At 40.7% G+C, this 27888-nt stretch overlaps 1 long non-coding RNA gene across 4 annotated transcripts in view; it reads left to right on the top strand.

Annotated features, from left to right (window-relative positions):
- LOC146698995 (uncharacterized) overlaps positions 1 to 27888 on the top strand; it is a 218389-nt gene that overhangs the window by 11029 nt on the left and 179472 nt on the right. For all 4 annotated transcript variants that reach the window (XR_014922917.1, XR_014922918.1, XR_014922915.1 and 1 more), the window contains one exon: positions 1831 to 1993. This is a non-coding gene — a long non-coding RNA (uncharacterized LOC146698995). The remainder of the gene's footprint in view (positions 1 to 1830; positions 1994 to 27888) is intronic.

The raw sequence follows: 27888 nt of genomic DNA, 5'->3' as shown, positions 1-27888 counted from the left end.
AAACGAGTGACAAGCTCACTGCTGTGTATTTTCCACGGGTTTCTGTGATCTCTACAAACACTTTTCTCTTTCCATGAGAAGGTTTGCACACAAATTGTGAACTATGCTCCTCTTTTTTGTTTTTCTTTTTTTGGTTGAGTGTAACTAATCAAAGCAAGTGTCAGTGATCGTTACCATGGTAACATCAGTCTTAAGCTTTACTTAACCTGGGGGTAAGTTGTCAATATTTATTTGGTGCTAAATTAAGACAGGTCTAGCCCTACAGGCCTGTCTAAAGTATCCTTGTGAAACCATCAAACCGTCCATTCTCTTCCACTTATCCAATTCAGGGTCACCAGGGGGATGGACTCTGGTATTTGACACTAGGTATTTGACACATGGAGGTAAAAAGCATTGGGAATGCTGAACGTATAAAACCTTGTGCCTATTATATTAGCTATTTTGAGACCTTTCATCTCATTTTACTTGAGTAAATACAGATGCTGGAGTTTTAGTTTTTTTTTTTACGAAGCCCTCACATATTTGGCCCTTACACCCAAGGAGGAAGAGAACAACCAATAGTTGGAATGAGGTTCAAAGCTTTTTGTATTCCTGCTAAAAAAGCAACTTAATTGACACCTCAGTTCGAAGGTACGGACAGACAGTTCTCCAAGATGCTTGGAAGACACGGGTGATAAAGAAAAGAAAGACCTGCATGTGGTCTTTCTAGACCTAGCCAGTGCATTTGGGTCAGTGCTACATGAAGTACTGTGACTGCATATGATTTCTCAAGCGTTCCAGAGAGCATAGCTGCCTAAGCCTTGAGAGGATGTCACTGAGGAGGCAGATGAAAGGCAGAAACTGTGATACGTAACCATAGCCTTTATATTGTGCTATGCTCTCATGGATTTTAACATCTGGTCTTATTAATCAGTCGAATTCAGAACTTATGAAGAAAAAGGTAGAACAGGTCATCCAGTAATCAAAGGGTTGGCGTTTCAATCCCTGTATGGCTAAGCCTCCAGTCTGCATGCCTAAGAAGCTTTGGGATGCTGAACCCCAAGTTGGTCTTCTATGCATTTATATGAATGTGCGTGAATTTTAGATAGAAAGCAGTTAGGCGTAGAAAAAGTGCTTGTATAGGTGAATGTTGTAGAAAAGTACTATTTATCAATCAGGCTGTTTACTACTTTTGCCAATTTCTCCAAGCTTTTCCTCCTGTCTCTGTATCAGTTGCCCTCAAACAGTGATGAGGGACAAGTTTGTCCTATTTTTGATTGTCAGTAACATCAGGAGAATGCAAAATTTGTGGGAGAATAGTCACAATGTGTCTGAAGCATTTTTTTCCCAGCTGAAGTCGTACATGTGGATTTACTTCTTTGTATGTTGCCAGGTTCAAATTCATTCAGTCTTTCTTTTAACACAGACCATGAAACGTCTGCATATTGTTTCCTATTAAAGTACTTATAATGTATTATACACAAAACATTCATAAAAAACTGTTATCATGGATGCACTCCCCCCACCCACAAAACAAAACATGATTTTCATGCGCAAGAATTCTGTGATCATCTCTATCGTTTGAGTCCGAGATTTTTTTGGCAAACTACTTCCAACAAGTTCCCGCAGTGACACGTTTGACCTATTAAAATTCAGGGGAGGACATTTAATTTATCTTAGCTTGGTCTGGCAGCAGTGAGAGAACAAGACCGTGCATGACAAAAAAAAGATGGAAAAAACTTTGGGAGTAAAACTTCAAGTTATGGGTGAGCAGGTCAAGCTGCACTGCTAACGACAGCCACCGACCCCGAGCTCGCCCTGCGTTACCCTTCACCTTCCTCTGCTCCCCAGCCCAACTCACCTTTGCCCTGGGAGAGAAATGGAGTCTGAGATAGAAGAGGAGGGAGGATTGAGGGAAGGATGGAGAAGAGATCCCCCTCAACATAATGATAACCGCAGAGATCTGGCCACCGTCCCCCACCGGCCCCTGGACACTCAGCCCCGCGGCCCCCAGGTCAGCTCAGCACATTATACTCGCTCTCTCCTCCTGAACTCTCTGACTCTACATTTACATACCCACCACTTTTTTTCCCTCTTACTTTTTCTCTTTTTTTTCTAGTTTGCTATATTTCACCTCCTTTTTTTTCACTACACCTCATTTTCTTTTCAGTTTCTCCCTGAACTCCTCCCTTTCTCCTCTTTGTCTTTTGCATTTCATCTGTGCAGACCATGCGCTGTGCGTGTATGTGTGTGTAATAATTACCATTTAGAATACTAGTAGATCTCTGAGGGAGGGAGCACAAGTTTGCCAACGCTCAGGCATGGTGGGAGCTGTTTGGTTTGTGTTTAGGTGCCCTTGGTGTGCTCTGCAGAGGAATCAGAATTTCCTTGACTTTTGACCGTTGTTCTCCCCAGGGGGGCGGCGGGTGGGATAAAAGGGCACAGACTGACTTCCATTTGCCGTTTAAAGACCCATATGGAAAATATAAATTGGTAGCAGCAGGAAAGACTGAAACCATTGGCATTCCGGGCATCCAGCATTTGAATTCATGAGGTTGTGTTATGTCTCTGCCCACTTCTCGATTGGAATATTTAAGAACGCGTCACACGGGGAAAGATGGATAGAGATGTCGGCAGTGCTTGCTTCTGTCATTGTTTTTTGTCCGAACCTCTTTCTGAATATTTACTCTGTTTCTTGGTAATATCTGATGCATAAACAGAATAAATGTTGACAGCTACGATGAGTTGATTTAGGATCAACAGAGTGCTTTCTATATTTACAAATTGCTGAAGCCTGGGGAAAAGCTTGTACATCCAACATCTTGTTTGTTTTTATACATTTATTGGTGACATCCGGGAGATGTGCTCATCAAGACAAACTTACATAATGTTCATCATTAAGGAAACATAACTAGTGGAAATAAGTCGGCAGCAAACTATTTCCACAACAAGACATCTTGATCTTTTCTACAGTGTTTACTTGTTTTCAAAAAAGTGTAATCCTTCTAGTTTTTAACCCTTAACAACCTATGAATGACCTGCTCTCTGTTCATTTTTTACGAGCTGACGGCAGTGAGTGTTGACGTCAGCCTTTTTTTTGTTTTTTGTTTTTGTTTTCTAATCTGCATTGTTTTCATTTAAACTGATGTCAGCATTGTTAATTTGGAAAATCTAATGTAGTATATTAAACTGTTTGTGTCATTGTGCAGTCGTATAATGTTGTATTGGAAAACATAATGCTTTAAAGGGCTCAAAAAAGACCCAGTAACTAGTATGTTGTTTTCAAGCTTGGAGATGATCCAATGGAAACGAATGCTTTTTACTAATTCGTGTAACCCTGACCTTGTACCTTGAAACATTGCGTATATATATATGTATGTATGTATTTTTTTTATCTTTACCCATATGACTTGAGCTGAATTTGCCGAAGCTGCTATAAGTTTCAAAAATACCGGCAGCCACCAATGCTGCATATATCCTGTCTGTGCAGTTTGCAAAGTGCTGATGTTGTGTTCGTAGGATCTTGTATTTTTGTGCAATAAAAACAAAAGTAATGTCCATATCGCCGCTTAAAGACAAACAACAACAAGCTTAATGATAAAGAAAGAAAAAAGCATTGATATATTTTTTCTCTGTTCTATCTGCCTGTTTTGTAAATAATTCTTGAACTGTTATAATATAAGTAAAAAAATATAATTGTAATTTGATTACTGAATGTAGTATTTAGTTATTTAGGATTTAGTATAGCTAGTGTAGTTCAATTATTGTGTTACTAAAAATAGTAATGTGATCACAGTAACTCATTTTACCCAACACTTACAGTGGACAGTAAATTAAAAAAAAAACCAGAATAATAATTGTAATAATTTGTCTGTCTAAAAAAAAATTGATGTATTATTTCATTTATAGGTTTTTCAGCTATTTCTTTTGCGAAAGAACTCAAGATTTTTAAATATTTTTTTCCACTTAGATGGCCACACTATGTCGAAATAACCCGTAACTAGTTGATAAAAAAAGCAACACTTCCATGCAACACATTTACGGATGCCATGAGGCAGTGTCATGTTGACACTGTAATAGATTTCGTGTCTTACATTGCTCCTCCTGCTTCACAGAACCACGCTTGACTAGCACAAGGTGGTGGCTGAATGGAGTAAGGATTGGTAGATGGATGAGCAGAGTGTAGTATATACTGTGTGTGTGTTTGTGCTAAGCAGGGGTCGTAGACTGACTGTTTGGCTTACTGGAGGAAGAAGTTCTGTGTGGTTCGTGGGACCACAGACCAACTGACCTTGTGGATCATAACTGCCACCAGGGGTCACAGCCAGCCAGCTAGAGAGAGAGAGCGAACAAAGCTTGATGATGCCCCATTTTCTCCATCTCACCCTCCTTATGTCACTGCTATCAGTTTAAATGGAGCATTATGCAAAATGAAGATGATTTTGGCTTCAGGGGGTGTGATGGGGAGAATTGCGGGTTAATGTAGGGGAGAAAAGAAAAAAAGATGGGGATTTTGTAAGGTGGGGAAAAAAGGGTGGAAGCAATAGTATGAGGTTCTGGGGTTTGGTGGGAGGTGCTGGTGGGGGATAAGGGGTATAAGAGGGTTAATATAAGTGACAAGTGAGTGTTTCATTCTATCTAAACCACCCTCCTAGACAGGTAACTCACTTAGAGAATTTGCTGAATGAGGCAGTCAGGCTATTGGGAAAGATCGTCACTCCAGTGTCTGTCTCAATATCTGCCAGAGGCGACACAGGACCCCGGGGTCCAGCCTTCCCATATAAAAGCCCACCTGAGAGCCAGCACAATAAAGGCCACTCAGCCAGATGCAATATACCACAAAGAGAATTTCCTGAAAAACTTGATTTAAGCTGGAAAGAAATTGAAAGTTATTTGCAAATAGTGATTTCCTAAAATCATATACCCCAGGTTGACTTAGGAGAGTCATTCATATAAGATTGACTGTTATCTACAAACTAAATGGATTTAGTTTCACCTGACTCAAAAGAAAAAGTTATTGGAAAACACTTAGCTGGGTCTCTCGTCTCTTCCTGTGCACTGTTGAGGGAGACTGCAGCGCAGCATATACCCTCAGAGGACTTTCCATTTCCATTGCATACACTGTTTTGAAAGGGACCAAATCTCAGACTTCCCTTTAAGTTTATTCTACCTGCCATGAGTCCAAAATGCGATTACCTAAAATTGTTGTAATTGTATCTCGGTCATGTGTTCAGCAACAGTGAATTCCCGACTTCTTTAATATTGACCGTGTGTCTCTGTTGATTGTGTGAAATGTATGCAGCTGAGCTATTTTGTCAAATGCAGCAGTAAAGTAATTAGTCTGACTCGTTGTAAACAATACATTTTTTATATGGAGCTTATATTAATACTTCAAAGACATGTATTTTATATTGCATTTGTTTTTGCTTTAAATATGGAGGAGATGTAAAAATGAATTACAGGTGAAAAACAGTTTACAAGAAAGTTTTTTTGTTGAAAGTTTTTTAGTTGATTATTGATTTCTTTCTTTTTTTTCTTTTCTTTTCTTTTTTTAAAATTCACTTGTAAACTTCTCCCAAGCTCTTTATAACACAACAATATAATATCTTGCAGTATCTACATAAGATATTTGACTGCCCTTGTCATGTAAAGACACAGGAAAAGTGCAGTCCTCTGTTTAAAAGTAATTTGAACTTCCTGTCGATGTGCTGATGAGGCTGCACCCCTGGGGTGTGTTAAATAGTTTCTGTGTATCACTATTACAGAGGTTAACAATTATTTTCTCCCTTGAAATGAGGGGCATTGACCCTAATATGAGGCCACTTAACATCCATAATAAGATGATAATTGGCCAATGATGATGGCCTTGCCCCTCCCCCACCACCATTGCCGTCAGTTAATTGTAATAGATTACCTGTGTATTAGTTACATTCATCATTTCCAAAATAAAGCACGGGGAGACGTGTGTGCTTTGTACACTGGGATCTGTATTTGACTGATTATCAGTGGGGGCAGGGTGACTGAGACTTGAGATAATAATACTTCAAATCATTTCCTCCTTCTCCATCCTGATATTTTCTTTTTACGCTCAATGCCCCACTTCCTCACATGCGCGGTTCACTGATGACTGTCGTAATTGCGTGTTCACGGGCTCGATTTCCCCCGAGGGGTTCCCCAAATTAAAAGAAGTCATCCCACTCTTCCCTCATCTCCCTTTTCTCTAGCACCCTGTTTTACGCACACATAAACACGTACACAGACGTACACACACAATCACGCACACACTTTATCTCTCCCCCTTCTTGTTCTCTCTTACAATCCTGCTCCAGGGATGCCATGCTTATTTGAATGGAACTTTCTTGTCTTTTTTCTTCTTCCTTTTCAAGCCGCGTGTCACTAATGAATAAATAAAACACACACAAGCAGTGGATTGACTTTCATGCATGGGTGCACTGGCTTTGATGAGACACCCCCCCCCCCCCCCCCCTTCTCCAATCCTTAGACAAGCTGCTGAGGACAGTCACTCTCTGCTCTGTTAGGCTGCTGTTAAACATTTGTTCTGTACTCAGATGATTCACATTTTCAAGTTTGCACGTCCTCTCCACCTAAGATCAAATAACTGTAAAGACAAAGAAATTCAAATTTTCATTTCGTGTTTAACGGGGCACTTAGGATAATCCCATCTATTAATCTGGTGCTCTAGACTGGTACTCTAGATGCTCTGGATTTGCAGCAATCCAGAGCATGCAGAATTCTGTGCTGCACGCGTGGTGATTATTGCAAAGACTATAAAAACTGCAGCAGCAGATGCTGTGGTTTGCTTTAGGATAAAGTGAGAGTGAGCACTGGCAGTGATAGCTACCAGAGATCAAAGCCTGCAGAAACCAAAAGCAAATTCAAGGACAAGGTCAATCTTGTGCCACGGTTTAGTTGTGAAGTGATGACAGGGAGTCGCACGCACCAAAACAGATTCAAAGAGCTTAAGAACAGATTTCTGCTTTACACCTGGATAATGATTGAAAATAACTTTGATGCTTTTTATGCATGACGTAGAATGTCATTTTGTAAAGGAGCTGCTTGTTTATTCTTAGTTTTTGTTGTGAAAGTGTTTTGCATTGAACAAAAAGTAACTGTCTATGGAGAGTAGCCTTTGCTAGTATTTGGAAACCAATGCCAGGGGTTTGTGCCCTCTTAACTGCCAAGGGCCTGGCGTGCTGAGCAGGGCAGAGGGATCCTGGCACTAATTAGCTTGTAATGGCATCATAAATTATGGACAAATCAAGGCGGTGCATCAGACAGACGCTTTAATGAAAAGTTGTAATGGGTCACCCATGGAGGCCTGAGGGCTGAGGTCCTCTCGCCTGCCAGGGTTATCCATCACATCACAGCTAGCAACAGGATTGGATCCACAGACCGATTCAGAGACTGCATGTGTTGTCTGGAGGCTAAAGTTTTCATTCTCTGTTTTTCTTTCTTTTCTCCAGCGTTACCTGTTTGATTGCTGTGTCACATTTAAGTTTGTCACCCGTGCTGAGCTGATATTGGATATCCAAGCGAAGCAATCTTCTCCCCATTCAGCATTGTGACATCACCTTGCGTCATATTTAAATCCATGTATGCACATAGAGCTTCTCACACATGTCCACACACCACACATGCATGACTTGTGATGATAGGTCCCCTCTGTGTAGGAACAATCTTTCAGAATGAAATCTTTGAGGAATTGAACATCAATTTCTGAAACGAGTGGTCAAATAAAACAGTTTTGGGACTTATTGATGTTTCTTTTGTCCCTCTGTGCAAAATGCAATAGGGTTCTGGCCATGGCTGCCAGATGAGCGTCTGAGAATCATTAGCAAAGCTGATTTGATTTACGTCCTGTGTAGATGGGGCCATCCAAATGATCTGCTTCACCATTGCCATCATCAATCACCGCCAACCAGAGGGCACAGCCAACACGCATGGGAAAGAGAGCGGGTTGGCACACCAAAGCACCCACAGGGCTGTGAGCATGTGTGGGCACATGTGTACAGACTATACAAATGTACATTTTGTAAATGTTTGTGTGTGATTGTTCCCATGTGTATTTGAGTAGATTTTTGTGTGTGTGTGTGTTTGCTCGTGTGTTTGCTCGTGTGTTTGTATAGGGAGGCGGTGGAGGGTTTGTGTGTGTGTGCATGCATGTATGATTGAGACTGAATATGTGAATATTACTAACATTTAATGGTAAATTTATGTTACTTTGTAATAGCAGCTTTTTTCCAAGAAAGTAAAATCTTGTTGGTTGGTCTGTGATACTTTCATCTCAGACCTTTTGGACTTGAATAAGATGTGGCCTACTTCATATAGTGAATCATATAAGGCTTATGTGATTTACTCATGAAAGTGGCCACTTTCTCATTGCTTTCATATATTGTTTCAGTAAGTATCCAAAACATACAAGTTTCATTTATATAATTTTTCAAGGGATCTTATATAGGGCTGCCACAAACGATTATTTTGATAGTCGACTAGTCACCGATTATTTTTGCGATTAGTCGACTAATCAGATCATCATCCATTGGACGTAAAACTACAGCTTATTGCACCAGCAGCATCTGCTCTTATATAACTATCATTAGCTTACAGCTTTAAGCTTTTAAGGTCTGTGCTAACTAAAAATAAAGACAAGATGATAGTTTATTAAATTTTAATGAAATTTGCAGATTGTTTCGGTGAAGTTTAATAAACTCCTTGCTATCTAAAATATAACAGGACACTGGAGTATATTCTCCAGCATCTCACACTTCTGATAATCAGTTGTCTGCTTGACGTTTATTCAGCTGTGTAAAAACTATAACTTTAATCTCAGACAAACTGATTTACTCAGGAACAAATAAAATACTAAAAAAAAAAAAGCCAAACAATAACATTTTAAGTTATCTAAGTGACTCATATATATTTAACCTGAGTAGCGAAAGACGGCGGTGGGTTTGAAAACAATTTGCGGGGAGTCCGGTGTTCTCACGGCGCTAGTGAGCCTAGCCCCCGGCTCGCTAACGAGCTAGTGGGTAACAGATGTCTCCGAAAACGTCGGAGCGCTTTTGAAAATATGTGGTGTCCTGATAAACTGAGCAGATATTTGAGCTACATTCTCGCCTGAAAATATGTTAAACGTTTATTTTGTGACCCAGAAAGAATAATAAGAGTAACATTAAAACTAACTAGCTGCCGCCATTGTTGGAAACGGCGCTGGGCCGCGCTATGAATTCTGGGACACAGCTGCTTCTTCTTCTTCTTCTTCGGGGTTTACCGGTAGCTGACATCCTTGTACATGCAATGCTGCCATCTTCTGTTTCAGTCCGTTATTACACTCTTAAATCCTGCCACTTATTCCTGCGTCTTTTGTGATCTTACAAAGCTTCAAACGACGCATCGAATATTAAATCAGTCGTCGACGATTTTGATAGTCGACGTAATCGTGACTAGTCGACAAATCGTGGCAGCCCTAATCTTATATCTGTTTTCACTCTTGTATGCTTTTCATACAAGTTTCACACAAGACAGATACAAACTTTATAAGATTTATATATATCTTTTCCATATGGGTAACTAACTCTCTGATAGAGAATGAATATTGGTGCGATTATGACGATGTCTATGCAATAACATACAATAGCTGTTGCTGATTGTGGCTTATGATTTTAAAAATAATAAGGGAATAATAAACATAAACCTGACTACATATAAGGATTTTGTGTATCTGCAATAAATAAGCAGGACTGTACTGAACATAAGCCCTATTGGTGAGTCATTTATTACAACCCCCCCCCCAGACTGCCAAGAGTTGGTACTGCTTCACGTACTGACATTTCTGCATAACAAATCATCTATCCAACCCTAACAAAGTAAATACAACTAGCCAATCAGATAAGGGATAGGTTTGTCTTTTTAAAGGAGCAAGCCATAAAGCCATCATTAGGGCTGGGCGATATGGCCTAAAATCCATATCACAGTATAATTTGAAGCATGTGCGATAACGATATATATATATAGCGATATATTATTTTCTTCTGTATAACGTATTTTACACACCATAAGGTGTGTAAAATCTTATGGTTAAAACTTAAAATCCTTTAATTTTCTCAAAAATCGACAGTGCTTTATGTATGAATTCTGGTTGTGCTTACTGACCTCAAACCGATTTTATGTAGTACACAGCTCGCAGAAATCTGTCAAAAATGTTTTGAAACGACTTTGGTAAGCTATGAAGGCGCACTGCTTGATGGATTGTCGGAGCATTACGGCTGCCGTAGTCAGGAGCCTTGCAGAGTAATCTGGGTCCAAAACTCCGTCTTCTTCAGGTCCCAACGTCAAACGAACACTGCGGCATCACTGAGAGTTAAAAACTGTCTAAATTCTTTCATCTTTAATAAAATGATAAGCGTTGCTGCTTTACCAGGTGTAACAATTAAGTTTAACATCCAGACATCCATGAAAACAGAATTTAATAAAACAGAATTTATTAAATTGAACAGAGTTAGAAGTTAGCAGGAAGTTAGCTCGCTAGTTTACACCTAAACATGATATGCCATGTTCTGACTGAGAGATTTCTGAAAAAATGAAAACGTACAGCTCTGCTACCACTTCCAACATAAATGAAGACAGAAAACGCAACAGCAGTGACTTTTGTAGGGTTACTGAAGTCGGAGTAGCTGGTATATAATGATGTCCTACGTGATCGCTAGCAAAACATCTACGTTAGCATAACATTAGCACAGTGAAGCTGAAGGATGAATGCTAATTTTTTTCCACTCGATAAAAGTTAGCATGAGGGTTCCTGGTGGTTAGGGACAAATGCAATTGCATGGCACAATGCTATAAACGGACCAAACTTCAGTTAGGAGAACAACTGAGATAATCCATCCACAATATGAGGTTAGTCATTAATATACTGCAACAAGATGGGAATAGAGCAGCTGCAAGAGAATTCAGCATTAATGAATCAATGGTAGTGAAGTGGAGGAAGCACAGTTTTTGGCTTTCCCCATATTCCAAAAGTGCTTCGTCTCTTTGCTATTACTGTCGCCCGGCATAATTTGCAGATGATGTTGTTTGCAGCCACTGCAATGCTTTCGACCAAAACAGGCGCAACTCGATGACACCATCAACATGTGCTATCGTGGTAGAGCGGTATAGTCACAATCTCTACCGTTGGCCATATTTATCGTTTAATTTATCGTTTCTACCATATACCGTTTATACCCCCCACCCCTAGCCATCATCTTCAGTGTCCTGTCATGTCATCTTTTCGTAGTATTGACAGAATACTTGACAGAGTACACCAGCACAGTAGCTGTTCGTTGTGTAGGAATGCCAAAAATCTGGCTATTTCAAGCGAAATAACATCTCATTGTACTCAACCAAAATAAAAAAGCCCTCAAAGGGTTTTGTAGACACTGAATACTAGTTCGTCACTCTCCACTTTTAAAATAAGAAACTGAATGTTAACATAACCAGAGAGGAAATTTGTATAAGTGGGACAAGGGCATCTCAGCTCAGTGTAAAGATAAAGTCCACTTTTAATTCTGAATATAATTGTAATTAATATAAAACTACTGGGACTTACTAAAGGAGGGTTGGGGGTTGGTACTTGTATAGCACGTCTAGCATTTACCAAATCTATTTAGAATTCTGTCCAGTGAGTAAAATTATTTTCTAACCTGAGCACTTCTTACCTAAGGCAACTGAGCTGGTAAAATTCCCATGCTGCTCATGATATCCTGAAATCTCAGTTAAATTTTGTGCAGCTGCTAGATTAATCAAGACATTCTTATCAAACTTTCCCCTCAAAGTGCTCACCTCTCCCCCTTTGCTTTCAGTGTCTCTGTATATGTGTGTTTGTTTGTTTGCATGTGTATGAATTTATGTCTGTCTGACAAACTGAGTGAAGTAGTGGGTTAGTGAGAATAGGGTGCATTTCCATTTGAGGGCTCATGATTGACGGCCAACTCCAGCTTCCCTGGGAGTATGTTGTTGCTGGCAAGAATCCATGGTGCCTTGTTCACTTACAGAGAGCTGGCACAGGTTCCACTGCACAGTGGTGCACAATTCACATGCCATCGCACTGTTGCATCAGCAATAATCTCTCAAAGCCAACGGAGACAGGGAAATGGATCAACATTTAGTTAATCGAAGTGCTTTTATCCAAGCCTCCTCCCATCGTAACCACCTCCACGCTTAAACAGCATGGCGCTTGTATTATTGGAACATGCATGCTGAAATATCTCTCTGTGATATGCAAATGAAACACTAATCCTTTAGATTGTAGGTCTATTTGCACTTTTATAGCATTCAGAATCCAGCAATTCCATTGGATTCAGGTTAAAGAAATATCAAATTAGATATGCAGTATCAAGTCCTGGATTTATTACTCAAATGTAGGACTATTTGTTTTGTTGTTTCTAATTCACTGGAGCAATAGTAATGAGCTTCACTCAATACTTTAAAATTAGTATAGCACATGCACATACCATGGATATTAGAGACATGAATATTACACATTAGGGAGAGAAGGGTTGTCTGTGCATGTGTGCGTGTCTGTGCATGCACAGGGTGAAGGCCAAATTAGCCAGGTTGTATAAGCAATTATTGGGGCACACTCTGTACCTAAGCGCCCTAATAGGTATGTAAAGAAGGCATTATTCAATTAGAGTGGTGGTTTGCTGTAGTGAGGAGCAGAGCAGTGGTGACAGCGCCGGTGTCTTCTCCTTATGAAACAACCTATTTAAGCTAAATCAACTCCCACTTAAGAGCTACGGTAATAAGCGTGTGGCGACGCTCGCCGGCCCGCGGGGGCCCATCCGTCATGCTGTAATACGGAATCAGAATGAGTGATAACACCTAGTGCCGCTACAGCGCCTTAGCTGCTGCCGCAGGAACGGCTCTCAAACACACATAAGATAACATACACACCTGCACTGACACACTCATACACATATTGCTAGAAGCAGCAATACTGCTGGATGGCTTTGCTCATTTCCTTCTCCCACCCACCTCCTGTTCCTCCAACTTGCATATGTGGAAAGAAATTGTGTTTCTATGGATTTGCAAGTATGAGTTTCTTTTTTTTTTCTTTTTTTTTTGGTGGTGGGGGGAGTTTTTGGTGTTGTCCAATGTGAGCACACTTTATCTACATGTGTGTCAGTTGCTCCCTTAAAATTAATTAATTAATTATGTATTAAAATATTCTAATAATATGCTAACTGTTTAATATGTTTGCGTTATCAGGTGGTTTTTAAAGGCGTCACACTGCTTTTACGTACTTCACAGTCCTCAGAATTTCAATTTACAATAATAGATTAGAGTCAAAAAGCAACAAAAACAAAATTTTAAATTTTGACCTCAAACATTTAATGAACTCCTAACTGCTTTTAAAAGATTGTTTATTTTTTTTTGTTGTTATTTGTTTGTTTGTTTGTTTTGGTTATTATTTGCTGTTTCCAAAAAGCTGAGGTACTTATTATAGAATAAGATGATTTCAAAATAATTTAAAGGCAGTACTTTCTTGAAAGGAGCACGGAGATGGATCTTTTTTTTTATTTGTTTCTTGAAAAACACATATGTATTATCCCAGCAACTTCCCAGTGTGTTGCATCACCATGTTTGGAAAGTGAGGGTTTAGTTTACTCTAATTTTCAAAGCCAATTTTTTTTCCATTCTTGCTTGATGCTAAACAGTGTCCTCCTTTGTGTGTACTCTCTTTTAGTATGCTTCAGATGTTTTCAATAGCTGACAGGAGTGCAGGCAGATCAGTTTGGTGCCCAGGCTCTTTAACTACAAAACCTTGCTTTTAAAAAACATGAAAAATGTGGTCTGTCATTGTCTCGCTGAAACAAGCAAATATTTCCCTGATAACGACACTCTCTGCATTTCAGCATATGATTCTTCAAATCTAGTAGATATCATTCAAAATTATTGGGGTCTCCACAGATGTACAAATTACCCATGACATGTCCCTCATCACGTACAGGTATGTGAAAGTTTTCACAAGACTTTTTGCATTCCTGTGAAAAACTAAGTACTGTACACTCTTATTGCTTTCATAAGAATTAAGAGGTTAAGTAGTAGCCAAATGCACTTGATGACTGATCATCATCATCAAATGTGCCCTCCTCTATAAAAGCAGATGTTTTGGTAGCTTGCTACTCCCTAGCATTTAGGTAGTAGTTAACACCATACTACAATCTTCCCAGGAATGGTTATCCAAGCAAATTCACTCCAAGGACAGACCATAATGTTCAGAGAAATTGCAAAATACCCACAAGCTACATGTCAGACTCTACAGACTTTAGTTTGCATGGTAAATGTTAAAGCTCCTGAGAAAATGTGGTTTGTTTAGAAGGTTTGCCAGGAGAAAGCTTCTTGTCTCTAAAGAGGATTTGTTTGGAAAGTTGCATCAGAAGAAACCACAAGAACTCTGGAAAAATGTCCTTTGGGCAGCTGACAGCACATCGCCACCTTGGCAAAAACCAAATGGCAAATCAGCACAAATGCCTCATACTAAGCATGTCAAGCACAGTGATGTTGGTGGGTTTGGGTCATGCAATAGGACAGTGATTCCAACCAGACCAGGAAATCTACAACAAAATGACTGAAAAAGAAAAGTTTCAAGGTGTTGCAATGGCACAGTCAAGGTTCAGACATCAACCGAATGAAATGCTGTGGTGCAAATATCAATGAAGTGAAGTAACGTTGGAAAGAGGAGAGTTTGTATTTTTTATCCAGCACTGACTCAAGACCCAATATTAGTTTCCATTCAATATTAGTTTTCAGCCAAAAAATCTTTGTAATTTTATGTTGATGAATTTATTTCTGAAATATTTAAACGACAGACATTCTTTCACAGAGCCAAGAAACCTTGGCTCTCTTTACTTTTGAAAGACTCTGCTTCTCTGGGATGTTTTTTGTGTTCATAATCATGTTACTAATAAAATTAACTAGTTTTGAGATCTTCTGTCACGTCTTTCTTTTACCATTATCAAACTTTGGCAGTCTTTTGTTAAACCAGCGCCAACCTTCTTGAAATGTATTTGTTTCATAAAACTTTTATTTATTTATTTTTATATATACAGCGAATTACATACCAAATGAATTAGTTTTAAAGCTTTAAGTGTAGTAGTTTTGTTTTGATTGTTATTTGCAAATCATTACATTGTATTTTTATTAACTTTTGGCATAGAGTCCCAAATAGGGCTGTTCGACAGGTTGATGATATCAGGGATTGATGATGTTTGGAGTAATTCGAATTTCCAATCAAGGTGATATTTAGCTTGTTTTACCATTAATGCATCATAATTATTGATAAATTCATAGTAAAATCAATCTGTGTTGCAGGTTACATGACAAAGCACTCCGGCATATTTAAAAAGCAAGGCACTCATCCAACACAAGAGGCACTTGGATCAGGAAACAGAGTTGCTACGTCATCACTTTGCCCTTTATCTACTATATTTAAGCACGCAGGTTATTTTGCACAAGTTAGTTTGCACTAATTAGTGGGTATGCACTCCACACAATGGTATACAAGATGCCAGCAGCACAGGAGAATAAAGGCCAGGGATGGAGATAGTTGGCTCCATTCACCAGTAGGAATGGATAGTTCAGTTTCTTGGAATTTTTTAATCTGCTTGCCTATCGATCTTGCTTATTGATTCCACTTTCACTTGTGCTACAATCAGCTTATTTCAGTTTGTGTCCTAAACGAGGAAAAGAGTGGCACAGTCATAGATGTGGACCTTACTTTTATTTTTATTGCACAAAAGATTGAAGATGGGATGGTAAAGTGAAAGCTGCATCCAGAACAAAAACAACCACATTATGCTGCTAACACAATTTTGACTCTTTGCAAGCACCTGCACAGACAGCATGCTAGCACTAAGCTAGCCAAGAACCCAAAGTGATGTTACAGCTGAGTGAATGCTGACCAAAGCCCAGCAGCCTGACCCTGGACTTCAAGAGGTTACAAACAGATGAGCAGCCGTATGTGTGTCCCCATTAGAATAGGGATTATTCTTGTGTGTGGGACTGTAGCCTATGTTTTATATTGCTAAATGGGTTTTAGGAAATTTTATAGAGAAACACAAAAGTAATGTTGGGAGAATTGTAATAAATGACTTTCTCCTGATAGCAATTGAGTAATGTACTGCATTACTTTTAAGAAAAGTGTTCTGTGTAATACATAAATGTCTTTTTGAGTAACAACCCAAACACTGATCACAACAAAGAGTGCAAATAATAACATTTGACTACAGAGCATGCATTTTATTTATGTGAATGTAAGGTCTTTGATGTGATGCTTAGAGATTGACTGACTGAGAGTGACTTTCAAAGCGGAGCCGAAGGGAACCCAATGAGAATCGTTGAGTACTCAACTAATATCGATAATTGAATAAGAAAATTCTTATTCTCCCCCCCCCCCCCCCCCATTCACCAGTAAGATTCTGGTCAATCCTATGAAATGTTTGTAAAAGTTAGTGTAAAATAGTCACTCTAGGGCCAATGGGGATGGTGATCTTCAGCTGTCCAACAACTTTAAAAAAGGGAACCGAGGTTGTATTTGCTGAACTATCTGGAAAACTGAAACTCCATTACCCTGTAGGTGTATTAACTGTAGTAACATACTCACATTTGCATATTGTTCTAATGTAATAGGAGAGTTTATGCTGTGGGCACTATCCCTTCACTGAGCTTTGATCCTGACCCCCCCCCCCCCCCAAAAAAAAACCAAAAAAAAAACAGTTTAAACTCTATAAAACAGTACAACTGAGTTTACTATGTTGAATGTGCTTAGAGACAAAACTCTGAATTTCCTTTAGAGAGTCTTGAAGCAGTAGTTATTAAGTCAGTTACACAATGTAAAATGTTGTTGTACTATTTGGCTCATTAGATTTGCAGGGAACAGTAAAGTAAGAAGCAACTCTGGAGCTGGCAGAAACGGGAAGGAAAAGCCACCCATTGGTGTAAACAAAGTCAACCTTAAAAGTCCATAAAGTTGGGAAGATGATCAACTTTGACAGCACTGCCTTAAGAAAAGCCACATATGCACTGCCCACATCACAGACCCACTGGTGTTACACATGAAGCTGTTTATTTTTTTTCAATAAACACTTGCATGGCTGTAAATGATGCCCTGGGGGTAAAACATTGTGCCATATGTGACCCATTGCTGGTTAATGTTATGTTCTTTATAAAAGAATGTATCAAATTCTTAAAGCGTTCTAATCAATCATAAATCAACCCTATGTAGTGGATGCTCTGCCTTAGACTTTCATCCTATCAGTGGGACTGCATTATTTAAGGTTTCTACTATACATGTTCTTCTACTCACCACCAGCCTGTGTGCAGATAAAACTTATTACCAAGAAACACCAAAACAAATGCAAACAAACAGAAAAACGGGTACTTTCTAGAGTTTAATTATGGATAGTTGAATGTACAGATGAAAACAACAACAGATCATCTACAGTGATGAAAACAGAGGAGGGGAAAACACAGTCAATAAGCGGCATGCTTGAAACATTTGAGAAGCCTGATTTCATGGGCATCCTTCGTTCTTTTTTTTTTATCTCTTGTTTGTTTTTCTGCTGCATTCATCCCCCATCTCTCTCTCTCTTTCTCTAGCTGACTCTTTCCTAGCTCTCTCTATCTCCATGGCTCATCAGTGTGGTTGTTCATCGGTAATGACTCCCACTGTGGCAGGGCCCCTTTAAGGTTGAGGTCCCCCTTCCCACCCCTCCATCCTTCCCCCTCCTTCAGTCCCATCTGCCATGCATTATTCATGGCTTCACAATCAAATGAGGGAACAACGGTTGGTAGCAGGAGACATGGTGCATGGCTCTTCCTCCCCAAAAGTCCCCCGAGGTGCCCCAGTCTGGTACCCACCATCACCCACTCCCCTTAACCCCCACCCCAGCTCAGCCCAGCACTTCATACTCACCCCTCCCGACACAGTGAGTGACTTTTGTTTTTTTTTTTTCCTCTTTTTTTTTTCCTCTTTTTTTTTTTTTTTGCAATGGTGTGGGGGTCCAGACACATTGACTCCATCCTACTCTTCCCTGGGGTTGTTGGCAGTCACGCTGGTCACTGGTGACCTCCGTTGCCCTTTGGGGTACTCATCACTTCCTCTTCCTCTCCACAGGGATGCACACAAAGTGTCTGGCACCTTTTTAGTAAAGGGCTAAGGATGGTTGGGTTGTTGGGTTGTCATAGGTCTTTCTTCATTTCTTCTTCTTTCTTCTACAGTAAAAACTATACAACTGACAAGCTGTTAAACTAAAGATGTTAGATTGTACGAACTGCTGTTGCTGTCATTGCCCATCCCCCCCTCCACTGTGCTCTTTCTCTCTCAGAGCTTTGTGACAACAGGCATCCACTCATCTCATTTACTAAGATATCATCGTTTAGATAACTCTTCTAACTTCAATTCATCATAATATGCAATTATGTTATCTTTCCGAAACCTGACGGCCTATTTTAAAAATCGAAACAATGAGCATGCGAGGCAAACTTACAGGAGAATGGGGTATACAATTATTGACTTACTGCTTTCACAGGAATTAAGAGAGTGAGTAGCAGTCAGGTGCTGCTAATCAAATACTCTTGATTAACTGATCATCAACAGATGTGACAAACCTCTGTAAAAGCAGATGTTTTGGGAGTTTGCTGGTTTGGAGCATTCAGGTGTATGTTAAGAAAATCCCACAATGTGCCCAGGAGTGGAAGATCCCAATAAACTCACCCCAAGCTCAGATAATCCAATGCTGAGAGGAAGGAAGAAAAAAACAAAAAACGAATAAAAACCACAAAACTTCAGGAACAGCGTGCTATCAGATTAAAAGTGGGAATGTTTGGCCATATTGTGCAGTGCTATGTTTCCAAGCATATCAAGCCCAGCTGTGGAGGGTTGATGAGTTGGGCTTGTTTTACAGCAGTCACCAAGTGGACCGTGAACTCATCTGAACTTTTAAGTATTCTGGAGTCAAATATGGGGCAGTTTTAAGGTCCAGCCACAGTGTTTCAGAGAGCTGTGAAGAGCAAACGTCAGTGAACGAAAACAAAGTTGTTGCCATTTCTCTGGAATGATGTGAGAGACTCATAGAATTATAGATAAAATAATTAATTCAAGTTACTGCTGCTAAAGGTGGCTTTCCAGGCTGTTGAATTACAGGGTGTACTTAGTTTTTCACAGGAAACACAAAATGTAGGAAAACATTTATTTTTCACAAGACTTTAAATCTCTTCTGATCCTCTTAGATTAATAAATGATAAATAAAATTCATGTGTAGCACACACTCATAATGTACCCAATCATTGTGTGGACAGGATAAGGTACAGGACAACAACCAAAGTATCTCTGCCTGGTGGTGGTGGGGTGGTGGTGATGATAATGATCACATCTGTACCCAAACATGTGGCTGCTGACTACTGATAAACAAGAGCTGGATCTGGAGGTGAAATTTGTTAATTAATTAATTACATTAATGCTCCAAATATTAATTTGGAAAGTAGAAACGTCCTCTTTTGTTCGAATGTATCAATGCACTCATAGAATAAAAGGATGGGAATTATGAACGAGAATCAGACAGAAGTTTAATTGGTTATTTAATTGTATCGTGTTTCCCATAAATACAAATGGACACATGTATAAATTGTCACTCTTTTTGAAACATAACTCATCTCTCTCTTTTAAATGCTTGCACGGTGCACTTTTTACATTTGAGGACTGTCTTTGAAGTTGATCAGTATATTAAATGATTAGCTGGTGCAGAACTTGCATCAGCGTTTCCCACCATTCATTCTTGTACCCAGTGTGTGGGGGTCAGTGAGAACCGCTACGATTAGAGTTCTAGCAAGACAGACAAAAAAGGAGAAAATTCCTTCAGTGTGATGCCTGTAGAACAGTTGAATGAAGAGGAAGATTACAGATTAACATATTAAATGCCAAGATAGGCCCACCTGGTGTGTGACAGATCTTTCGCACAGCGCAGCCAGTGGAAATGGAAATGTATCATAACTAGGTCTCTTGTGAGTAATTTTATTCTGATCACTCCTGGTCTTCTCCTTTGCTGCTTTTTTTTTTTCATTAGAGGCTTTATGTGTGAAGGATTAAGTCCTGTAATCATGTTGCTAATTGAAATCGGGGGCTGTGATATTGTAAATTTCTTAAAGCCGCACAGTCTCTCGCCTGACTCTGGGTCTGAGTTCTCCCGCTTCTTTCGCTCCAATTCAGAATAAACTAAAACATAGCAGCCAGTCCTCTGCTTCTCCTAGCCAACCCATAAATATGCCATTATGGTACTCTTATTATCCTCATTATTGGCATGGCTGGAGTGGCGCCTGCGTCTATCACGGCCCTTTAATGTGGGTCTAATAGTTCTGACCTGTGCGGGACACAGGTGGTCTCCAGAACAGCCTTGATTGGGTCCATTTATTAAGCCGCTCTGGCGCCAGAAACGGTCCAGTTAGTCATTTGCGTGCGGGGCAGGTTCCATTCTCAAAACTGCTGATCGGTTAGAGGCGACCTCCCCCCCTCCACAACATCTCGCCCTATAGCCTCAGCTTTGTTCTTTCCTAATGGCTCAATTAAATTGGTTAATTTGGAATGGAGACCCTCTTCAAATCTGTTATTATCACCTAGCCCCCTTCCATGCAACATAACCAAAGCGTGTGCACGCACACACACACACACATTCTGCTGTTGCTTCAGTGCCCCCCCACCCCGCCCCAACTGCAAGCCCACACATTTATTATTCATTGCAATCAAATAAGTGAGGTGGTTGAAGAAAGTTGCTTTTCTCTCTCTCTCTCTCTCTCTCTCTCTCTCTCTCTCTCTCTCTCTCTCTCTCTCTCTCTCACTTTCTTTCTTACCTCTCTCTCATTCTCTCTACCTCCATCCCCTCCCTGCACCTCCTCTCCACTCGTCACCTCTCCTCTCCCAGGAAAGAATTGCTTTTATTGCGACAAACACTCTGTGGAGCCCTCGGCTTTCGGCAGTCCCAGCCAGTCATTGATGCAGGCAGTCAGGAAAGCAGGCAGCCAAGCAGCCAGGCAGCCCTCCCCGTCAGGAAAATGAGCAATTCTCTCATTGTAATAATGCGCCTCTGTCATCTTCCCATTATCGGCATGATAAAAGATGAAATATTCAGGGAGGCTGGCCTCCTAACCTGATCTGGGCGCGATATTGGGCCTGTGGAAAATGAGTTTTATCAGCTTTAATATACTCCTTGGCAGACTGACCCTTGAAATTAAACATTATTACAGAGCGGATATTTAAAAAACCGGGGCCACAAATTACATCAAAATGAAAATATTAAGGAACATTACGAATATATCAAGTGGCGCTTCTCTCCCTCTCTTCTCACACTTGCACACCGGCTCTCCTTATACTGACACCCCCTTTCTCATCCAGCCTCACCCGCCCCACCATTTCACCACCACCACTGCCACCCCCATCCTCGATGAGCGTGGTTGGGGATACGGCAGACGACGTTGTAAGTGTCACTGTTGTTGTGCGTGTGTGTGTCTGCAGTGGGCTGGCAGAGAAATAATAACAATGCTGCCTGTCCCACCAGCTTCATACGTCTGCATAAACTAATTAGACCTAGACGCTCTCATCACCTGCTTTATTGAGAATGGAGGCAGAACACTGGCACGAAGTGTGGGACTTGAGTTGCAGAGTGTGTTCCTATACTTGTGTGTTTGCATGTTCTAGAGGGAGTGTGCAATGAAATTAGTGTTCAATGTGCATTTAAGATGGGGAATTGAAAGTGTGTGAGCCTCTTTTACAGTCGCGGTGGGACTTTATGTGGCAGTTACAAATTTGCCAAGTAAATAATTCTTCCTCCTCAAAACACTCCAGGTTTTTCGACTGCTCAGGTATTAGCTTTCTTTGGACTGACTCCTGTACAGCGATGCTCATGGAAAATAATGGAAATACCAGCAGGAAGTGAGTTTCTCTAATCAGTTTAAAAGTAAAAATCCCCCAAATCTATCTGTCCCCCAAAATGGAGAGAAAGTGATGTTGGTTCTGTGAAGTGTGTGGTGATTTGTCACTTTGTGATGGGGGGATATGAGAAATGCAATAAAAGGCGGAGGAGAGATGTGATTTGAATAGATTTCAGAGGAAGTCGGTCCTTGGGGGAGTTGGATGAGTAAGCAGTGTCCCCGAGGACCGAATTAAAACTTTACTTTTGGTCACGGCGCCCCCCTCCTCAAAGTGCTCCCTTTCTTATCGCCCGCATGTGCGAATGTGTGTACGCATGGTTTATAATGTGTGTGTGTGTGTTGGTGTACAAGCATGTATTCGTCTGACTTCTCTGTTTGTGTCCCCGTGTGTGCCAATGTGTTTTCAGATGTGTGTTTTTACTTGTGTATGTGTATCCCACGCAAATTGAGTGCCCTCCCCTGCCCCTCGCCCCGAGGTTATGGGGGGATACACACAGCTCCCTCTGCCAGGCTCAGATGAGTATTCACAGCAGCACGCCCCTCTCCCTTAACCCAGCACAGGGGAGCTTTGCATATTGAGGCCGTGTATGTATCTAAGTGTGTGTTTGTGTGCGAGTGTGTGCACTAGCCTCCCCTCCACAGAAATGAACAGGGGGTCCAGATGATTCCATGCACATGCATTATTATTATTCCATTGGTGATTCAGCTGGCTTGGTTAGTGCCAAACTCACATAGCTGCATGCATACTTGCACAGTAGCTTAACATGAATTTAGTATTTATTTATTTATTTATTGTCATTGTCAAGAACAATGAAATTGCGTTTGGGGCTTCCATACAACCCAAAAAAAAGAAGAAAATAATAAATACCCCTTAAAACCCAAGTGTACATATTTAACCCAGTGTGACTCCAATGCAATAAGACAATCCTTAGCAATAATGTTCGTAGAAATTCAGACAAAGACCTGAGAAACATGACAAAATACAACAATGCAACCCATTCAATATTATTGTACTGTGAGATATGATATCAGATATGATAGTTATCTATTTAAGAAAGAGGGGGGGGGGGGGCAGGAGGGGGAAGAGAATAAAGATATGATGCACCAATGCAGACCAGTTCATTGCTATTAAGAAGTTGGATATGGTTATTGTCCGTGAGAGGGGGGCAGAGAGTTCAGGAGCCTCACAGCCTGTGGATACAGCCTGTGGTTGATGCATGCTACCAGCATATATTTTACTGTATGCTGTTAATGCTCAAAACTCTGATTCTCATTGGCCGGGCTGATGTCGTATGTCCAGAGTAGAGACAGAGGGGGAGTGAAATAAGCTCCTGTGTGCTCTGTCCAGCCAAACTCCCAGTGCCTGAAAGATTGCTTTTAATGCTCTGCTAAAAGAGGGAGAAGCAATCTGATCAATCCAAGAAAAGGGGAAAAAAAAGAAATAAGGGAAAAAAATAGAAAATAGGGTTGAAAAAAGGGAATAAGGCGAATAGAGAGAATAGACACCACAGGGGTTGGTTGCCGGGAGGGTAGAAAACAGAAGAGGGAAAATGGCTTTCTCCATCCACCCTCCCTCTCTCTCCCTCTCTGTTTCTCTCTCCTCTCTTTCTCTCTCTCTGCCACTTGATTCATTATGCTGATATACACAGTATTTGCTTCCTGAGTGAGCCCCCCTGCACTCCCGCCCTCCTGGAATGCACACACTGGCGAATGTACACTCGCACACAAACACACAGCAAGGTGGCGGTGGTGCCATAAATATAGCAAACGACACAGCCTAGCAGCGGCGCAAGGTCAGCCGCGGCCCAGGATGACAGTGCCGTGGGCGCTGCACCGAGCTCTTGTTAGAAATGCACACAGATAGCTCATTAGGACAGGCCCCTGAGGCCCCTCAACACACACATGCACACACAAACATATACAAACATTGATCCATTTACTATTTAATTGCAAAGTTACAGAGTACGCCGAAGTGTAGAACACGCACGGCTCTTTGGCGAGTTTTAATCTGCTCACCCCATCAAATGCTGCTTCATTCCGAGGGTGTGTGCTCATAATGCAGACTTGCAAGCATGTACATGGAAAACTCTTTAATTTTTTTTTCATATCTTCAACGTGTTAGACTCATGTATTTACACATTATATTTATTTTCCTTTTAAAAAGGGTTTGCTGCCCATTTTTACTCATATCAAGACAACTTTCACCCAGGAGATTCTGGATTCAAGATCCATCTTTTTTTTGCTTTCATTTGGTTTTGACTCACTGTTTACTTCCATTTTCACTATCTGTTTAGTTTTGTTTGATTGTTTTTAAGCAGCAAAATAGTTTTGGTGCCTACATAAATAAATGGCTCAGGTACCTAAAGATCAGATGTAAAAAGATGGATGTTGTTTTTCATGTCTGAAAAGCGACCACAGTGCAGAAGTGCCTTAAACGCGCTTTTTTTCTAATTGCCTGGAAGTCCAAGTTTATAAGTTTATAGTCTTACTGATGTTCATTTTGTAGAATATGAAGGAAAAACAAATGGAAAAAGCCGGTGGTGCTTCAGGGGAAGCTTACATCGTGAATATAAAGTCGCCAACCTATGAGCGTGCAGCGTACCTCAGTTTCTCAACCAGTTCCCCACTTTGCTCTTTACATTCATTTTCAAATGACTATGATGGCTGCTTCCATCCTCCATATACAGTTTGTAGTTTAGGTTAAATGCAGACTTTCACAGTGTTATCTGCAAGTTGCTCCCATTCTGATACCAGATTGACAATTCCACCAAGTATGTGACATGCCTTTATTTATTTTACCTCAAGATAGTTATCTTCTGTGTACATTGATTCTCCCTCTGGGCTGGGTAGGTACAGGTGGTTGTCTATTAGGAATGTGTATGGGAGTCATTACAAATTTTAACAGTCGATCAACTGGCTGATAAAATCATGTGATGTTTCTGTGATGTTTAAATGATCTCAGTATTTCTTTAGAAACCAGAACAGAGATCTAACCACGGAGCGGTCTCTTGAGTTTTCTTGCCTGTGTGAAAGATATCATGTTAAACAATAAAGGGAGAGCTGTGAAGTGTGGAAAATGTGTATGAGGAAAAAATTGGCAGGCGGGCCTCCATGAGAAAAGGGATGTGAGGACGACTAAAGCTGGGAATCACTCATGTAGGAACAACTGGAGAAAACGGATGAGTTGATTACGAGTCTACATTAACCTTATAATTGCAGGGGAAAAGTTTGAGTGTGTGTCAGGGAAGTGTTTACATTGTGTGTTTGTGTATAAGTGTTGAGGTTAGGGAGGGAGAGAGCAGGTGTGTGTGTGTTTGTGTGTGGACTCGAACATAGTAGAGGTACTTGGCTCATGCTCTGGACACGCCTGAGAGACTCTCTGAGTGTTGCCCTCCTCCCTCCTCCATGCGAGCCTCAGACACATGCTGGGACATACACAACTAGTTTTCCACTCTCCTTTTTTTTCTCCGCTATCTAGTTTTTCGTTTCTGTCACAGATAATAATTTTTTATCAAACAGATTTTTTTCTACAAAGGCATTGTTGCTTCATATTGCATGTATTGCTATCCATCTATTATATGCTGAGTAATTGCTGTCTTGTGCTCCAACCCTCTCCACCCTTCATATACTCCAGTTGTAGGCGCTCTATTGACCCTCTCTTCTCTGAGTGTCATCTCCAACAGTACCCTACTATGTGAAATAGATAAATGCATTGGATACTGATTGTCCCTTATGCCAACCTCCACCTCCATGCACCCCTTCTCTGGCCCCCTCCTCTGCCCCCTCTCTGCCTCCTGCCTGGCCGGCGGTGGTGTCAGTCTGGCAGGCCTTGGGGCCCCGTCAGGTGACCACTGGGCTGTGACGGGCAGCAGCTCTGCGTCCCTCTCCCTGCAGTCTGGCGCCCGCTGGGGTCTCGTCCGGGAGCCCAGCCTGCCAAAGTGACCTCCGTCCAACTGAGAGAAAAAAAACCTCATACAGGTCACGGTTCACTTCATTTTTACTCGGCGAACTGGACAATGCTGCAAACAAATTAACTAATATCAGTTACTTTGTGATAGAAATTCCACATGTTCTTACATAATAAATGCCTTAAATGCAGTTAATATTCCAAAAGAAAGGCTGACTTGTCTGTCTAAATTATTTTACTAATATTATTACATATTGCTCATTCAGTCTTCACAGATATGCAATCAGTGGTTTATGTTTTAGACCCAAACAATAATTTGTGTCTTTTGCGCTTTCACAAGATTGTTTCTCATCGTGATGAACATGTCATTATCACAGTTCCACCAAAATGCTCCAGTAATGGTTTGGAAGTATAAAAAGCCCACAAAAATACATTTTCATTTTGCCAGCAGTATAAATGATTGTAATTCTTCACTGTTCAACATCTGTATGAACATTTGTGGTTATGATCTTTAGTATTTTTCCATCACATTATAGTGTTTGTGTTTCTATGTAAAATTCTAATCACTCGAGAATATTTGCTCTTGTTTGTTCGCAGAGGCAAGTGTTAAAATGTTTGAACTTAAATTTAAATTTTCAGTAAAATTGAGCGCATCTCACGTCTATTCATAGAAGATACATGTTAGTTAAGCAGCACTATAATAACTGGATATCAAGGAGATTTCTTCTTTCCTGCCTACCAGTCGAAATCTTAATTCACGTGTGCGTTATTTAATCTTACGTTTGAAATGCGACTCGCTCATTTTTAACCGTCGTCAAATGCAGATGCTTCAGGATTTGTTCTTGCGTTGAGGACTTTCGAGGCAACATTAAGCTGCTCTTGAGAGGTCTAATTATTAGTGCGCCAGAAAGATCCAGGTGTGTTACACAAACAATTTTCTCTGCCACCATCTCTGGTGGCAAGAACACAACATCGCAGGCTCTCCTGCGACCGAGCATTGAGCTGTGCCTGCTGAGGCGAACCTCCCCCAGCATCCCTGAGAGGGTGATGCAGCGAGGTGACACTGTTAGGGAGGAGAGCTCTCTGTTGTGTGTCTGTTTGTGTATGTGGCTGTTTACCTGCATTAAATGGTAAGAAAGCGTGTGCCTTTTTCGGCACGTGCGCGTTTTATTATTATTTATTTTTTCTGACTTTACATCCAGTTCAAAGAACTATTTCTGATGTGTGTTTCGGTGCAGGCAGTGTGTACTTTATTATCTCGCTGTATGTTTGCAGTGCAATGTACTGTGCTTTACTTCCAACCCCTACCTCCCCGTCCTCTCCCTGTGCCCCGCCCTACCTCAGCCCCATGGAGATGCGTCGGGGTCAGGGAATATGGGGAGAGGAACACAGGGAGGCCGCACTCCACAACTTGAAAGGAATTCTAATGAACCAGCACAGTCGCACTCGCTATTCCCACGACAACAGGCCCCAAACAAATAGCTGCATTTGAAGTCCCCTCGCTTTATGACTTTGAAAATGCTGTGTGTATGTGAGAGAGAGAGAGCTTGTGGTTGTTTTTGTTTTTGGGGTACAGTAAGTGTCTGTTGTGCGAGTGTGCCCATGTGTGCGCACAAATGTCTACCTCCACATTTTTATTTTTTTCCAGAAGAAATTGGCCTGGGAACTGATCGGCTTTAAAGTCTGCACCAGACGATGTAATTATTGTCTGCTATGACCAGAGATAGACTTTTCTGGTTGTAATCACCAGATTTTTATTGGTGTAGTTCCTCCCCCAATAAACACTTCACATGTGCTGTGAGGAGACATCTGCTGTGCATGTATGAACAGATAATTGGAGGCTAATTTGTCTTTTATATTTAACATCCAGATACTTCTTTTAATCCAAGATAAGGTAATCATCGAAACACATTTACTTAGTACCGTATATTTCACTGTCATCACTCTTGGTGTTATTTAATTATTAGATTTGATCAAAATGAGCTAATTTGCAAATTTTTCTCATAATTGATCGGACT

The sequence above is a fragment of the Copadichromis virginalis genome, linkage group LG11 (assembly GCF_057382275.1).
Source record: "Copadichromis virginalis isolate Kocher_CV1m ecotype Utaka linkage group LG11, C_Virginalis_male_GT1.1, whole genome shotgun sequence".
Classification (NCBI taxonomy): Eukaryota; Metazoa; Chordata; class Actinopteri; order Cichliformes; family Cichlidae; genus Copadichromis; species Copadichromis virginalis.
Note: the sequence above shows the minus strand (reverse complement) of the source record. Positions and strands in the feature narration are given on the sequence as shown.